At 38.4% G+C, this 18,632-nt stretch overlaps 1 protein-coding gene across 2 annotated transcripts in view; it reads left to right on the plus strand.

Annotated features, from left to right (window-relative positions):
- Window positions 1-18,632, plus strand: part of SAR1B (secretion associated Ras related GTPase 1B) — a 236,847-nt gene that overhangs the window by 108,539 nt on the left and 109,676 nt on the right. Inside the window, exon 1 of one of the 2 annotated variants that reach the window (XM_053717213.1) lies at window positions 6,326-6,454. The exons of the other annotated variant lie outside the window; for it this stretch is intronic. The gene's annotated coding sequence lies outside the window, so the exon portion shown is untranslated. Of the gene's footprint in view, window positions 1-6,325; window positions 6,455-18,632 lie in introns of those variants that run through there. 2 annotated transcript variants of the gene reach the window in all.

The raw sequence follows: 18,632 nt of genomic DNA on the forward strand, positions 1-18,632 counted from the left end.
CACAAGAATCCCAAATATCTTTCCTACAGGAGAAACTTGAGGATCTGGACAATAGAGGGAGGAGGCAGAACATTAGGATTAGAGGTTTACCAGAAAGAATTGTTCCAGAAAACCTGTCCTCCTCCCTCCAGGATTTGTTCAGAACAGTACTAAAAGAACCTGATCTCACAGAAATCCCTCTGGATCGTGCCCATAGAGCGTTACGACCACAACCCAAAGATACAGACCCCCCAAGAGATGTTATCATAAAGTTTCATAAATTTACCGACAAAGACAGGATAATGAAAGCGGCGAGACAACAACAATCGATAACATACCAAGGGCACCAACTACAACTCTATTCGGACCTCAGCCCACTCACGCTACAAAACAGAAAGGAAACACGATTTCTAACCCAACACCTTCAAGATAAAGGGATTTCTTATCGGTGGGGTTTCCCATTTAGCATAAAAGTGCTGAAGAATAACCGAATGCATGTGTACAAATCTCTGGAAGATTTGGAGCCCTTCTGCTCCCAGCTCGGTATACCACAACCTTCCCTGCCATCACTGCAGGATGAAAAGAACACAGAGGAATTAAGACCACTGCAGCAGAGGCCTCGCTGGCAAACAGTTCAACGAAAAAGGATGAGAGAACCAGTTGCATCCGGCTCACCACCTACTCCAAACACAGAGAATAGATGACTTAGGCTCTTCTGGTATGAATCAGGCCATAACCTAACCTAAAGAAGGGTCAGTTGTCTCTGTTTTTTCTCGGACATCCAGGGTGAGTAGCTACTTCTGGAGTCTCTCTGGATAAAAGACGGGACTGATTGTTAATAGACTCTAGTAAGCTTCATTGCTCTAAGACATACAAAGTAGCTTAGTAATAAGTGATAAAGGTAGTTATATGAATGGATAAAAAAAAAAAATTGATGATAATAACAAATAAAAGCAAACATAAAGCTAGGAAACCCCAACTGTGTCTGGACTGAATTAGGTCTTTGAATTCCCCCAACTTACTTGTGTTCATTCTCCATAGATACTGGGAGAGTGGAAATTGTATTACTGTTTAATTTTTTTGTTAATAATGTTGTTTTGTTCATTTCAAAAGTTTTTACAGGTTGTATTGTTTGGTTGGTCAGAAATGTACTGGGAGAAATACTCTGATGCTCATCAGCCACCTAGAAATATCCCTCGTCGGGTAACGGAAGAATTAGAACCAGGTAACAGGTTGCATAGCACTACACGGGAGGGGGGCGGGTCATCATACACAATGGCTCACAACATAAAACTTATTTCACAGAATTGTAAGGGCTTGAACTCCCCAAACAAGAGATCTATTGCTCTAGCTTGGTTTAAAAAACAAAGGGGAGCAATAGTGTTTTTACAGGAAACCCACTTCTCTAAGCAAGGAAGACCCAAATTGTATTCTAAACTTTATACCCAACAATATTTTAGCTCAAATATCAATAAGAAGAATGGGGTGGGCATACTAATAAGCAGAGACCTTCCATTTCAGATCCTAGAGCAACACTCTGATGAAGATGGCAGACTCTTAATACTGGTAGGAAATCTTTACAACAATCCCCTGACACTAATGAATATATATGCGCCCAACACACGACAGCTAGTGTTTTTTAACAAAGCACTAAATAAATTAAGAGACGTGCAGAAGGGAATGGTAATAGTAGGGGGAGACCTCAAAATGACCCTGAACCCAAACACTGACAGCTCCACAGGTAAAAGTCAGTTGACTCAAAAGCAAAGGACACACATCACCCAAACACTAGACACATTGATGTTGATGGATGTGTGGAGACTGCACCATCCTAAAACGAGAAGTTACACCTTCTATTCACATCCTGGGCGATCTTATTCAAGAATAGACTATTGGCTGGTAGATCATAATAATATAACTAAAGCTACAGACACGGAGATCCTCCCGATCTCATGGTCGGATCATGCCTCAATAACCTTGGACCTTATGTGGTCATCGATTCCCCAGCGCCAAGCCATGTGGCGCTTAGACCCCACTATACTACATAACCCAGTTGTTAAAAATCTAATTGAGGCCAACATTAAAGATTTCTTCCTGCACAACTCTCCAGCAGCCACAAACGGTATCAATAACTGGCTAGCACATAAAGCAGCGATCAGGGGTGAGCTTATCAAACAAAAAACACTTCTAAGAAAGCAATATAACATAGAATACGACAAATTGCTCTCTAATCTGCAATCACTAGAACAGCAACATAAACTCAACCCCCTGAGAGAAGATATCACAAAATCTGTTAATAAGGCTAGGGAGGCCTTTAGAAAGCTTTTACAAAAAAAACGCAATAAAAAAAGCATACTACTTAAAAAAAATGTATTTCCACAATAATAACAAAGCAGGCACTTGGCTAGCAAAGGCTCTTTCTCAAAAAGCCTTCCAGGCCCATATTTTTAAAATCGAGAATGATAGGGGACAGTCTGAAATAGACCCAAAAAGTATAGCAAATGCTTTTGACCAGTATTACTCCAATTTATACAATATCACAAATCAAAATGCTACAAATAATCCTGATGACCTTAGAATCTACCTAGACTCTATAGACACCCCAAAAATATCTTCACAGGAGGCAGATAACTTAGACGCTCCACTGACTTTGAAGGAGATTTTAGATGCGATAGAGGCTTTGCCTAATAACAAGAGTCCCGGCCCAGACGGCTATTCCAATGACTATTATAAAATGTATAAATCTACCATAGCGCCTCATCTGCTACAAGCATTCCAACACATAGATGAAACAGGGCATTTCCCTACAGAATGTCTAGAGGCATATGTCTCTGTGATACCCAAGCCAAACAAACCAGCCAATCTACCCAGCAGCTACAGACCCATTTCCCTGCTCAATACGGACCTTAAGTTATTTGCAAAGATTATGGCAGAGCGTATTAACAAGATACTACCCCAAATTATACATCTCGACCAGACAGGTTTTATCCCTGGAAGCGAGGCGAGAGACAACACCATCCGGATATTACAGTTAATAGAATATGCTAAAATACACAAAGTCGGGATGGTGGTTGTCTCCGCTGACGCCGAAAAAGCGTTCGATCGCTTAAACTGGAAATTTTTACAGGCTGTCTTGGGCAAAGCAGGATTTGGAGAAATCACTATAAATAGAATTTTTAGTTTATACCGCAATCCATTGGCTAAAGTAAAAGTTAATAATATTCTATCAGAGGCTTTCCATATACACAACGGTACTCGCCAGGGCTGTCCCTTATCTCCTCTTTTGTTTGTCTTGAGCATGGAGATTTTGGCCCAAAAAATCAGGCAGAATAGGAAGATATTAGGTATCAAAATAGGGCAAGATGATCACAAACTGTCGCTCTATGCAGATGATGTTCTGCTTACCCTATCCAATCCAGCTGAATCCATTCCTGAAGTACTAAAAGAATTTAGAGAGTTTGGATCATTTTCTAACTTCTTATTAAATGATCAAAAGTCCGAGATTTTGAATATATCTATCCCACATGCTAAATATTCTGAAATACTAGAGAGTTGCCCATTTAGCCCCCCAAAATAGGCCATTAAATATTTAGGGATTTATTTATCACCCAAGCCCAAGGTATTATTTGAGCGGAATTATCAGAACTTGTACAAGGAATTAAAAAAAGAACTAAATAGGTGGAGTGATAGGACAATATCCTGGTGGGGGCGTATTTAAGCAGTGAAGATGACGGTGTTACCCAGAATCTTATACGTCCTCCAAACAGTACCGATCTCACTGTCTAATTCTTACCGTAATATGCTCCAAAAATTAATAAATGAGTTTGTCTGGGGGAAGGTCAAACCTAGAATTGTTAAAAATACAATGTATCGCTCTGCCCAGACTGGAGGCCTGGGACTCCCTAATGTAGAGACATACTACAAAGCAAAATGCCTACAAGGGATTTTGGATTGGCACCGTAATGTGGATAGTAAGGCTTGGGTGGCACTGGATTCACAAATCCTGAAGTCCCCATCCCCAGGAGTGTTGTGCTGGGTAGATAAGAAAAGCAGGCCACCTTGGATTGGGTCTTATCCGCTGTTCCAACATGTTTTTGAGATATGGGATAGTCTTATATCTAAAGACCCGAATATTTCATCACTGAGATCCCCTATGTCCCCAGTTTCACCCAATGCAGAACTACATGGAGGGTTAGAACAAAAATTGAACAAACAGCTGGACTGGGAAATAGGGTACACTGCTCCCATATATAAATTCTTACATGGCAAAAAACTCAGACCGAGAACGGACTTAGGAGATATACTAGGGGGAACCTTCACAAAATGGTTGAAGTATTATCAGCTTGACCACTACCTAACTACATCTACAGACAAAGAACGGATGACAAGACAACCCACCCCTTTTGAGCAACTCTGCCTACAAGATAAATCATTAAGACATACTTTAGCATGGGCAAAAAATACTTTGGTTAGCATAGATAAATCAGAAATTCCAGCGTATGTTAACCGTTGGCACAGGGAACTAGATAGGGAATTAACTGAAATAGAGTGAAAGCACATATTCCACAACACAAAAAAATCGTCGGTCTCCGCCAAATCCCTAGAGTTAAATTTCAAGATCCTGGCCAGATGGTATCTTACCCCGGCAAGGGTTAAAGCGATTTATCCGGCAGCTTCAGACATGTGCTGGAGAGGCTGCGGTAGTAGAGGCACCATGACTCATATATGGTGGGCATGTAACCGCATACAGCCCTTCTGGCAGCAAGTAGGAGAATATATCAAAGCCATAGGCAATCAACAGAATGACTATACAATCCAACTCCCTACGGCTCTATTAAATTTACTCCCAAAATGTAAATGCAAAATTCGGAGGAAGTTAATTCAGTTAGCATAAAACACGGCAAGATCCCTGATAGTAGCCAACTGGAAGTCACAAATAGTCCCCACACATCAAGCATGGGAATCACTCATGGAACACACAATACAGCTGGAAGATTACGGTTATTTCATCCGAAAAGACATGGAAACATACCATAACATACAATTCTATTGGGAATCACGTATGCACACACACTAAGACCACACATAGCCAACTGGCCCTTTTAGGATCAGTTAAGGTACAATCAGAACAGGATTTATATGAGCAGAAAAGATCATGGTTTTATACCCATTTCGTGACCAACCATAGTTCTATTGTTTAACCATAGTTCTATTGTTTTACTGTTACTGTTTTAAGATTGACTAATAGCAAGATAATTCACGTTTTAAAAAATGGATGATAGACTAATGTCATGGGCGGCAACTAACGCGCCTTTTGTATAAGCTTGTTTTCTTTTTTCTCATTTCGCTCTGTGATTAATGTGATCTATATTGCATTGCTCTGTAATGCTTTATTTCATCCAATAAACATTTAAAAAAAAAAAAAAAATAATACTGGCTCTTTTTCTTCCTCAAAGTGTATATTTAAGGAAGAACAAACATAATAATTATTATTAATATGTGTTAATATTTTAAATTTAATATGTCAATAATGTGCCTTAAGATAACTACGTTTTCATGTGTGCTAACCCGAGACCTCGTTAGACCCTCATTGCGAAACCTGAATAGCGTGATGCATATTTTACATTCCTATGTTCTTAACATATATTTTTTTTTTTTTTACTATATATATGTGTGTGTGTGTGATAATGTTAATGTAAAATATATATCTATATCTCTATATCTAAAGGAATAGATATACAGGTATAGGTATATACAGATGTATATAGAAATATGTATTTAAAATAAAACGTAATTTTCCTGTATGTGAAGAACATTGGAATGATAAATGTTTACAGTAAATACGCAGTAATACACATTAAATATTATTATGGAAATATTATTTAGACATACATATATATAATAACCCTTTGCAGTCAAATACATTGCCATATAACATAAACCTTTGAAATATTTTTTAGGAATATTTATTCGACTAATTTTTATCAGATAGTGTTTAGTGCAACACTTTATTTTTATGTATTTATGCTGTGTTTGGTGCAACTTTTAATTTAGCCCTAACCATTTACTTTTAACTTGTAATACACGTGAAAATTAACATACTAGAGAAGCTAAGTATTATGTGCCAACTCAGATCTAGCAGTTCAGTACCATGTTGTGTGAATTTTTGGGCAGATGAGTGGTTATTATACTCCGCCCCTATTCATTTCTTGTCAACAGAGAAGCCCTGTTTCAAAATCGTGGTGGGAGCAGGTAAGTGCGTGCACAGCTATGTGCAGGTGAGTGGTGTTTGTAGTAGGGCTGTGTGTGCAGGTCACTGGCTGACAGCAGAAGCTATGTTCAGCTATCAGTGCAGAGGTTGCTGCAGCGGGGAGGAGACTATTGGCTCAGTGTAGGAGAACGCTTCAATCTCAGCACTATGTTAACTACTAGGTGATCGCAGAACAGGATCCAGAGATCATCTGAACAGTACAAGGTGACATTTTTTATTAAATCACTTCATTGCAGCAGAGTTAGATTCTGGGGGTTGTGGGTAAATAAAATATTCATTCACTTGTTGCTAAATAGGGATAATAAAGTATTTTTCTCTGACAGGAACAATCTGCTACACATAGATCATATATATGATACATAGGTTATATAAGTTATTAATGCCGATAGTTTATCAATCTTTATGTGGAATATTAATATTTTACGTGAAAGAGTAGTGCATACAGAGTGTTTCCAACAGAGTGGTAAATCTTTTACAAATTTCATTATCTGTGTAATATATTTATTAATATGTTCCATAAAACATAAAATTCTGATGTTAAAATGTGACTGAATTAAGAAAGAATCGATAGCCTAGTGTAACTTATTGTGATATGAACCATGGAGCTGAAGCAAGGACTTAGTGATTACAATCATTTTATGTAACTAACAACCATAAGTGTGATCATGATGTGTGCACCCACTCAGTGCAACAAGGTTGCAGTTGTGTGCCACACACCATTGTAAAATAATGCTTTCAAGTTGTGTTGTGTGTAATTATGTTTATATATTATTGCAGTGTTATAAGTGGGCATTTTTCTATTAACACTACATACATTAACAAACACTTCAACTGCAAACTCAATATCTGAAGACTTTTCTAATACTGTCACACTTTGGATGTTGACCCGCATTAGGGATTCACTTTGGCAGGACAGAAAGGAAACCTGTGATAAAATGTGCCACTGGCAAACAAAGGCAAAAAGTAAATGTTTGAAGAGGTAAAAAGGAAAACTAACAAGGATATTTCATATTAATCTGTGCAGTGAAGAGATAGATGTTAATTAATGGTGTGTAGCATTGGGGGAGAGTTATGTGCTGTGGAACAGAGGGCTAGAGGTCTGCAGTAAGGAGAATGGGGGTAATGGTGTACTGTAGAGTAGTATGAGAATGATACTGTTCATTGGTGGGATACAGGATCTGCTCTGGTGGGGAAGTAGTGGATAGGTCAGGCTAGTTATGTGCAGCATCTATTGGAAAAAGGGAAAGCAAATTGTGTGCAGTAAAGAATACATTAAAACTGTGAAGTAAAGGTATATATCTGAGATGGGAGAAATGTAGAAGTAGCTTTATCCAGCATGGAATATATTAATGTATGCTTTAGAAACAGACTAGGATAAACTTGTTCAGCAAGAATGAGGCCACTACTTGAACAGTGACATATGCATTGTGTGTGTGTGGGAAGGGGGGGGGGGTAAATTGCCTCCAGCATGTTACTGTATATCTTAGCTTTAGTTTTCTTTCTATATAGTTGTTTGGACTATTAAATATATCATTAAAAACTACCATCACCAGAATTTATATTTAGGGAAACAGTACCTAAGGGACATTAAGTTAAGTTATATTTGTTGCATATACAAAAGGGCAGATTACAATGTTTTACAGTTTGTTCTTTTGGTAAAATGAATGTCCCTAGAATTTTTGTTTTTGTTTTTACGATTGTGAGGTTTGTCACTGCTCATCAACTTGTGGACTACTGACTGTGTATTGATTGTGCGGATTACCCATTTTTGGGCCTTGTATCATGTTTTTTACACTTATGGGATATCTTCTGGTACATTTTAGAATGATCCCCTATAGTCAGATGCCCCGGTACAGACCTATTGAGTCTAGGCTAAAATATTCCCTGGCATACGCTAAATGATTAGTGTCACTGACAGTAGAACCAGAAACCCTGTTGTTGGCATCTACATTTACAGCAGAGCGTCTGCTTTACAGCTTTTCACAGTGGCTTGCGTCTATGTTCTTTATATTCTGCCACTAGTAGTGTGTACTGTGTATTCTTTTTACCTTTGTATTTGATTATTATGAGGCCTAGCAATATTACTCACATAATATACGATAATGTAAAATGCTACTTTGTTTTTATAACCATTTATAAGTGAAACAAAATTGATTTTGTATTAAAATCTGAGACCTAACCTGTGCTTGGGTCCTACTGTACATTTCTTTAACAATACATATGAGGTGTTGTGTAAGGAACGAGTGGTGATTCTTCAAGAGTAATCATTCTCTTGTAACTATATACACCATATACACTTTACTCAGGTCCATACTGAAAGATTGTTTAAGGTTCTTGTTTACCTCACCAGCTCCTTAAAGGGACAGTCAACACCAGAATTTTTGTTGTTTAAAAAGATAGAAAATCCCTTTATTACCCATTTCCCAGTTTTGCATAACCAACACAGTTATAATAATACACTTTTTACCTCTGTGATTATCTTGTATCTAAGTCTCTGCAAACTGCCCCCTTATTTCAGTTCTTTTCACAGACTTGCATTTTAGCAAGTGCTTACTCCTTGGTAACTTCACGTGCGTGAGCTCAATGTTATCTATATGACACACATGAACTAACACCCTCTAGTGGTGAAAAACTGTCAAAATACATTCACATAAGAGGTGGCCTTCAAGGTCTAAGAAATTAGCATATGAGCCTACCTAGGTTTAGCTTTCATCTAAGAATACCAAGAGAGCAACGCAAAATTGGTGATTAAAGTTCATTGAAAAGTTGTTTAAAATTACATGCCCTGTTTAAATCATGAACATTTATTTTGGACTTGACTATCCCTTTAACTTCATTTTTCATGTGTGCATCTATCTTGGTAGATATGAAAAGACCATATTTGATTTCATTTGAAGTAATGAGGCGTCTTTTTAATATTTTAATAAATGTTGTCTCTTCTTGAGTAATAATAGTGCATCAATAAACTTGTAAACTTGTAGATGTTTCAGCAGAGATAAAATGAAGTGGTTTTGCTGTCTCAAATGTTGAAGACTGTATAAAGAGTTGTGACCTGTATTTATAATCACTAATCTTTTCTTTTTTTATTATTATAATGAAAACTGGCCAAATTCCACTTTAACTAGAATAGACAAGAGGATTGATGTAATCCTGTTTAACAACTACTGTATGCAGGTGATTAGCACAGTGCCGATTTTACATATAACACTGCTAAAGCACTGATAGGAATTTGATTAAAAGCTTTCCTCTGAGAATAGCCTAGATTTAAGAAGAGCTAGAAAAAACATAATTTTAGTGGCAAAATTAAGTAACCTCTTACGAGCTACCTTGCTGTTTAGTAAAGCCAGATCTGTAGTGCTGGAGATTTTCTTGAATTCATAATGAATATTACCCAACTGATAGTTTTATACACCTGTTTTGAGGTGTGGACATACAGGGTTCAAGCAAGTGTTCAGGGGATTTAATCAGATCAGGCAGGGCATGATGAGTCAGGTTTCAGAGTTCTCTCCAGTTTTTCTTTTACTATTGGGTTATTGAGTAATTTCAATAATAAATCGGAGAAGCCAGTTAGTGGAAGTTGCAGGCTGATTATTTCCATTGTGTCTTTTTTTAATATTAAAATATATAATTATACATTATTCCACCTGCAGATATTAACAAAATTATATTTAAAAAGTAAACATTTAAAATAACTGTAGTGCAAACAGAAATTTTGAACAATTTGCATATATATTCTCCAATAAAAAAGGTTGATATTAATAAACTTATACAGTATGGAGCCTATTTATCATGATGTGAGCAGACATGTTCCGATATTGCAGATCATATCCGCTGCACATCGATAAATGCCGACAGCATACGCTCTCTGCATTTATCATTGCACCAGCAGTTCTTGTGAACTGCTGGTGCAATACAGCCCCCTGCAGATTCGTGGCCAATCTGCTGCTAGTAGGGGGTGTCAATCAACAGGCGGACAGGTTATGGAGCAGCGGTCTTTAGACCGCTGCTTCAGAACTTGTGTTTCTGATGAGCCTGAAGGCTCCCAAAAAACACAGGGCATCAAGCTCCATTCGGAGCTTGATAATTTGGCCCCTATATCAACACACAGAAATAATTTAATATCAAAACTGCTTTAAATACTCCTCATTCAAATAAATGCTCCTTTTTGCACTGGATCCTAGAGAAAATGTCAGGTAAAATTTACGCCTTCAGTTGCAATAAATACTTAATATTTACTGTGTAGCAATAGTAGGGATAAATGTTATATTATCAGTGCAATATCATTATTATAGACTTTGGTTTTATATTCAGAAAATAAATCAGTGCTTTCAAAATGTTACACAGACTTTTTGTGCCATAGAGATTGTTGCAAAAGAAATGTTTTGGCCTATTGTAACCCCACCTGTCCTGTAAATACTGGTTGTAGAAAGGCTTTGTAAACAAGAAGGTTTAGATTAAATAATACTCCCACTGGGAGGGGTGACACATAAGTACTAAAATGTTAAAAAATATATATATTGTTCTCTCTGAGGGCCCAATGTTGTAAGTATCGTAATCATAATAGCGATATCTTATAAAGGTATCCACATCCCAATCGAGATTGCTAATGAAATGCTCTAAAGTGATGAAATCACTGTTTGAAGGTAGTCTCGCCAAGAGGTATTTCTTTCATGTAATTGGCAAGAGTCCATGAGCAAAGTTTCCCAAACCTCAAAATGCCTATAAATACACCCCTCACCACACCCACAATTCAGTTTTACAAACTTTGCCTCCTATGGAGGTGGTGAAGTAAGTTTGTGCTAAGATTTCTACGTTGATATGCGCTTCTCAGCATTGTTGAAGCCCGATTCCTCTCAGAGTACAGCGAATGTCATAGGGACGTGAAGGGAGTATCACTTATTTGAATACGATGATTTCCCTAACGGGGGTCTATTTCATAGGTTCTCTGTTATCGGTCGTAGAGATTCATCTCCTACCTCACTGTTCAGATCGACGATATACTCTCAATTTACCATTACCTCTACTAATAACTGTTTTAGTACTGGTTTGGCTATCTGCTATATGTGGATGGGTGTCTTTTGGTAAGTATGTTTTTTTATTACTTAAAGGGATACTAACCCCACAATTTTTTCTTTCATGATTCAGATAGAGCATGCAATTTTAAGCAACTTTCTAATTTACTCCTATTATCAATTTTTCTTTGTTCTCATGTTATCTTGATTTGAAAAAGCAGTAATTAAAATGTTAGGAGCCGGCCCATTTTTTAGTTCATTACCTTGGTAGAGCTGCTGATTGGTTTGCTACATTTAGCCACAAATCAGCAAGGGCTACCCATGTGCTGAACAAAAAATGGTCTGGCTCTAAAGCTTACAGTACTGCTTTTTCAAATCAAGATAGCATGAGAACAAAGAAAAATTGATAATATGAGTAAATTAGAAAGGTGCTTAAAATCTCATGCTCTATCTGAATCATGAAAGAAAAAAAATGGGTTTAGTATTCCTTTAAGACACCTCAGCTATGGTTTGGCACTTTATGCATTTATATAAAGATCTAAATATATGTATTGTACTTATATTTGCCATGAGTCAGGTTCATGTATTTCCTTCAGCAGACTGTCAGTTTCATATTTGGGGAATTTAAACATTTTAAGAAATTTATTTCTTACCTGGGGTTTAGTCTTTTTTTCAATTGACTACTTCTTGCTATTGCGGGTATTAGGCCCGCGGGTGCGTCAAATGCTAAACTTTATTGCGTCATTTTTGGCGTGAAAATATTTTTGGCGCAAAAAAATACGTTTGTGACGCCGAGACCTTTCACACGGCGGCGTTATTAGTGACGCGAGTGTGTCATTTCCGGTTATTTTTGGTGCCAAAAAGTTTACGTTACGTTGTGCATCATACTTGGCGCCAAATTTTTTTCATTATTTCAATACCCCATTGATGTTTGCCTCTTGCTTTTTTCTCTATCAGAGGCCTATGCTTTTGTATTTTTTCCCCTTTCCTGAAACTGTCATATAAGGAAATAGATAATTTTGCTTTATATGTTGTTTTTTCTCTTACATTGAGCAAGATGTCCCAATATGATCCTGTCTCAGAAGTTTCTGCTGGAACATTGCTGCCTGACATCGGGTCTACCAAAGCTAAGTGCATTTGTTGTAAAAGTGTAGAAATTATTCCACCAAATGTCATTTGTAATAGTTGTCATGATAAACTTTTATATGCAGATAGTATTTCCATCAGTAATAGTACATTGCCAGTTGCAGTTCCATCAACTTCTAATGTACATGATATACCTGTAAATTTTAAAGAATTTGTTTCTGATTCTATTCTGAAGGCTTTGTCTGCATTTCCACCTTCTAATAAATGTAAAAGGTCTTTTAAAACTTCTCATTTAGCTGATGAAATTTCCAGCAACATAATAATTTATCCTCTTCTGATGAGGATCTATCTGATTCAGAAGATCCTTCCTCAGACATTGACACTGACAAATCTACTTATTTATTTAAAATAGAGTATATGCGTTCTTTATTAAAAGAAGTGTTAATTACTTTGGATATTGAGGTAATCTGTCCTATTGACGTTCAGTCTAATAAACGTTTAAATGCTGTTTTTAAACCTCCTGTGGTTTCCCCAGTGGTTTTTCCTATTCCTGAGGCTATTTCTGATATGATTTCTAGGGAATGGAATAATCCAGGTACTTCTTTTATTCCTTCTTCAAGGTTTAAAAAATTGTATCCTTTACCAGCAAAATCTATAGAGTTTTGGGAAAAAATCCCCAAAGTTGATGGGGCTATTTCTACTCTTGCTAAAGTACCACTATTCCTATGGAAGATAGTACTTCCTTTAAGGATCCTTTAGATAGGAAGCTTGAATCTTATCTAAGGAAGGCCTATTTATATTCAGGTCATCTTCTCAGACCTGCTATTTCTTTGGCTGATGTTGCGGCTGCCTCAACTTTTTGGTTAATTTAGCGCAACGAGAATTGGATCCTGACATATCTAGCATTACTCGCTTACTGCAACATGCTAATCATTTTATTTGTGATGCCATTTTTGATATTATCAAAATTGATGTTAGATCCATGTCTTTAGCTGTATTAGCTAGAAGAGCTTTGTGGCTTAAATCTTGGAATGCTGATATGACATCTAAATCTAGATTTCTATCTCTTTCTTTCCAAGGTAATAATTTATTTGGTTCTCAGTTGTATTCTATTATTTCAACTATCACTGGAGGAAAAGGAGTTTTTCTGCCTCAGGATAAAAAAACCTAAGGGTAAATCTAAGGCTTCTAACCGTTTTCATTCCTTTCATCAGAATAAGGAACAAAAACTCAATCCTCCTCCCAAGGAATCTGCTTCCAATTGGAAGCCTTCCTCAAATTGGAATAAATCCAAGCCATGTAGGAAACCAAAGTCTGCCCCTAAGTCCGCATGAAGGTCCGGCCCTCATTCCAGCTCAGCTGGTAGAGGGCAGATTAAGGTTTTTCAAGCATTTTTTGATAAAATCTGTCCAAAATCATTGGATTCAGAGCATTGTCTCTCAAGGGTATCGAATAGGATTCCCTGTAAATCCAGTTAAAGCTCAGGCTTTTCTGAAGTGTGTTTCAGACCTGGAGTCTTCAGGGGTAATCATGCCAGTTCCTCCTCAGGAACAAGGTTTGGGGTTTTATTCAAACCTATTCATTGTACCAAAGAAAGAAAATTTATTCAGACCAGTTCTGGATCTGAAAATTTGGAATCGTTATGTAAGAGTACCAACTTTCAAGATGGTACTATAAGGACTATTCTGCCTTTTGTTCAGCAAGGACATTATATGTCCACAATAGACTTGCAGGATGCATACCTTCATATTCCGATTCATTCAGAACACTATCAGTTTCTGAGATTCTCTTTTCTAGACAAGCATTACCAATTTGTTGCTCTTCCATTTGGCCTAACAACAGCTCCAAGGATGTTTTCAAAGGTTCTGGGTGCCCTATTATCTGTAATCAGAGAACAGGGTATTGCGGTGTTTCCTTATTTGGACGATATCTTGGTACTAGCTCAGTCTTTGCATACTGCAGAATCTCACACAAATCAACTAGTGTTGTTTCTTGGGAAACATGGTTGGAGGATCAATTTAAAAAAAAGTTTCTTGATTCCTCAGACAAGGGTCACCTTTTTACACTTCCAGATAGATTCAGTGTCCATGACTCTGTCTCTAACAGACAAGAGACATTTAAAATTGGTCGCAGCATGCCGGCACCTTCAGTCTCAGTCATTCCCTTCAGTGGCTATGTGCATGGAAGTTTTAGGTCTCATGACTGCAGCATCGGATGCGATCCCCTTTGCTCGTTTTCACATGAGACCTCTACAGCTTTGCGTGCTGAATCAATGGTGCAGGGATTATACAAAGATATCACAATTAATATCCTTGAATCCCAATGTACGACACTCTGACATGGTGGATAGATCACCATCGTTTGGTTCAATCGGCTTCTTTTGTTTGGCCAACCTGGACTGTGATCTCAACAGATGTGAGTCTTTCAGGTTGGGGAGCTGTTTAGGGATCTCTGACAGCACAAGGGGTTTGGAAATCTCAAGAGGCGAGATTACCAATAAATATTTTAGAACTCGTGCAATTCTCAGGGCTCTTCAATTTTGGCCTCTGCTAAAGAGAGAACCGTTCATTTGTTTTCAGACAGACAATATCACAACTGTGGCCTATGTCAATCATCAGGGTGGGACTCACAGTCCCCAAGCTATGAAAGGAGTATCTCGGATACTTGCTTGGGCGGAATCCAGCTCCTGTCTAATCTCAGGGTGCATATCCCAGGTGTAGACAATTGGGAGGCGGATTATCTCAGCCGCCAGACTTTACATCCAGGGGAGTGGTCTCTCCATCCAGATGTGTTTTCTCAGATTGTTCAGATGTGGGGTCTTCCAGAGATAGATCTCATGGCCTCTCATCTAAACAAGAAACTTCTCAGATACCAGTCCAGGTCCAGGGATGTTCAGGCGGAAGCAGTGGATGCACTGACACTTCCTTGGTGTTATCATCCTGCTTACATCTTCCCGCCTCTAGTTCTCCTTCTAAGAGTGATCTCCAAAATCATCATGGAACAGTCTTTTGTGTTGCTGGTGGCTCCAGCATGGCCACACAGGTTTTGGTATGTGGATCTGGTTTGGATGTCCAGTTGCCCGCCTTGGTCACTTCCGTTACGGCCGGACCTACTATCTCAAGGTCCATTTTTCCATCAGGATCTCAAATCATTAAATTTGAAGGTATGGAAATTGGATGCTTAGTTCTAAGTCATATAGGTTTCTCTGACTCAGTGATTAATACTATGTTACAAGCTCGTAAATCTGTCTCTAGAAAGATTTATTATAGAGTTTGGAAGACTTACATTTCATGGTGTTCTTCTCATAAATTCTCCTGGCATTCTTTAAGAATTCCTAGAATTTTACAGTTCCTTCAGGATGGTTTGGATAAGGGTTAAGTCTGCAAGTTCCTTGAAAGGTCAAATCTCCGCTCTTTCTGTTTTATTTCACAGAAAGATTGCTATACTTCCTGATATTCACTGTTTTGTACAGGCTTTAGTTTGTATTAAGCCTGTCATTAAATCAATTTCTCCTCCTTGGAGTCTTAATTTGGTTCTGAAGGCTTTACAGGCTCCTCCATTTGAGCCTATGCATTCTTTGGACATTAAACTACTTTCTTGGAAAGTGTTGTTCCTTTTGGCTATCTCTTCTGCTAGAAGAGTTTCTGAGCTATCTGCTCTTTCTTGTGAGTCTCCTTTTCTGATTTGTCATCAGGATAAGGCAGTTTTGCGGACTTCTTTTCAATTTTTACCTAAGGTTGTGAATTCTAACAACATTAGTAGAGAAATTGTTGTCCTTTCCTTATGTCCTAATCCTAAGAATTCTTTGGAGAGATCCTTACATTCTTTGGATGTGGTAAGAGCTTTGAAATATTATGTGGAAGCTACTAAAGAATTCAGGAAGACTTCCAGTCTATTTGTTTTATTTTCTGGTCCTAAGAAAGGTCAGAAGGCTTCTGCTATTTCCTTGGCTTCTTGGTTGAAACTTTTGATTCATCAAGCTTATTTGGAGTCGGGTCAGGCCCCGCCTCAAAGAATTACAGCTCATTCTACTAGATCAGTCTCCACTTCGTGGGCTTTTAAGAATGAAGCTTCAGTTGATCAGATTTGCAAAGCAGAGACTTGGTCCTCTTTGCATACATTTACTAAATTCTACCGTTTTGATGTATTTGCTTCTTTGGAAGCAGTTTTTGGTAGAAAAGTTCTTCAGGCAGCTGTTTCAGTTTGATTCTTCTACTTTTGTTTTAAGTTTTTTTCTTTCAAAAATGAAATAAACTTATTTTTTTTGGGTTGTGGATTATTTTTTTCAGCAGAATATGGCTGTTTTTATTTCCATTCCCTCCCTCTCTAGTGCCTCTTGAGTGGAAGACTACACATCTTTGGTATTGATATCCCATATGTCACTAGCTCATGGACTCTTGCCAATTACATGAAAGAAAACATAATTTATGTAAGAACTTACCTGATAAATTCATTTCTTTCATATTGGCAAGAGTCCATGAGGCCCACCCTTTTTATGGTGGTTATGATTTTTTGTATAAAGCACAATTATTTCCAAATTTCCTTTGTTGATGCTTTCTACTCCTTTCTTTATCACCCCACTGCTTGGCTATTCGTTAAACTGAATTGTGGGTGGGGTGAGGGGTATATTTATAGGCATTTTGAGGTTTGGGAAACTTTGCCCCTCCTGGTAGGATTGTATATCCCATATGTCACTAGCTCATGGACTCTTGCCAATATGAAAGAAATGAATTTATCAGGTAAGTTCTTACATAAATTATGTTTTTATTATACTTCACTGAGGGAGGTGATGCTTCTCTGACACTGGCAGAATGTTAAAAGCAGTAGTGATTGGCAGTGCAATTTACGTACATCAACTGAAACTCAGCGTCTTTTGTTACAATACATTAGTGTATCTAGTACATGAATAATAAGCCTATATGAGCTGGTGGACTGTGGGTATATTGTACCCATCGCTCCACAGAGACAGCAATCTTTAAGGTTACCATCGACCTACTTACAGCAAAATCAAAAGGCCACTTCTCTCTGCTTATCCTTCTTGATCTGTCCGCAACCTTTGATACTGTTGACCACCCTCTTTTGCTCCAAACCCTCCAAGCCTTCGGCATTTGTGACACAGCCCTCTTGTGGTTCTCTTACTACCTGTCAAATCATACCTTTAGTGTAGCCTTCTCTGGGGGCCTCCTCTGCCCCGTCACCACTTTCTGTTGGGGTACCGCAAGGATCTGTCCTCGGTCCCCTTCTCTTCTCAATCTACACATCCTCATTAGGTTCCCTAATAAAGTCTCACTGGTTCCAATATAATTTGTATGCCAACGACACCCAAATCTACTTCTCTGCACCAGACCTATCTCCTTCCTTGCTAACCCGTGTCACTAACTGTCTTTCTCACATCTCTTCCTGGATGTCCTCTCACTACCTCAAGCTAAACAGAGCTCCATATCCCCCCCTTCTTCCAAAATCTCCACCCCCAATCTCTCTATAACTGTCGACAACTCCATCATTACCCCTACCCCGTATACCCAATGTCTTGGGGTCACACTTGACTCAGATCTTTCTTTCACTCCTCACATTAAGTCCTTGGCTAAATCCTGCCGCTTCCACCTTAAAAACATCTCTAAAATTAGACATTCACTTACACAAGACACAACTAAGATTTTAATCCACTCTCTCATGCTTTCCCGCCTCGATTACTGCAACTATGTTCTCTCTGGTCTCCTCAGCTGCCGCCTAGCTCCTTTACAATCCATAATGAATGCCTCTGCCAGGCTCATCTTCCTTACACGTCACCCTTCATCTGCCGCAACTCTCTGCCAATCCCTTCACTGGCTTCCTCTTATCTCTAGGATTAAACACAAAATTCTCACTCTGACATACAAAGCCCTCAACTGCACTGCTCCCCCCTATATCTCAGACCTTGTCTCCAGATACTCTCCCTCCTGTCCCCTTCGCTCTGCTCATGACCTCCTACTCTCCTCCTCTTTTGTTACCTCCTCACACTCCCGCTTACAGGACTTCTCCAGACTGGCTCCCATCTTGTGGAACTCTCTGCCTTGCTCTACAAGACTCTCCCCTAGATTTGAAAACTTCAAGCGCTCCCTTAAGACTCTACTATTCAGGGATGCATACAACCTACACTATCCTTTCTTTATACCATTTCCTCTCCTCCATTGCTATCCCCTTGAACCCCCTTAACATGTAAGCCTAAGAGCCATGCTGTTTGTAGATCACCTTTTTAAGAGCTGACTACAACAGTGCGACTCTTGGCAGGGCCTTCTACCTGT

Source organism: Bombina bombina, chromosome 6 (genome assembly GCF_027579735.1).
Source record: "Bombina bombina isolate aBomBom1 chromosome 6, aBomBom1.pri, whole genome shotgun sequence".
Taxonomy (NCBI): domain Eukaryota; kingdom Metazoa; phylum Chordata; class Amphibia; order Anura; family Bombinatoridae; genus Bombina; species Bombina bombina.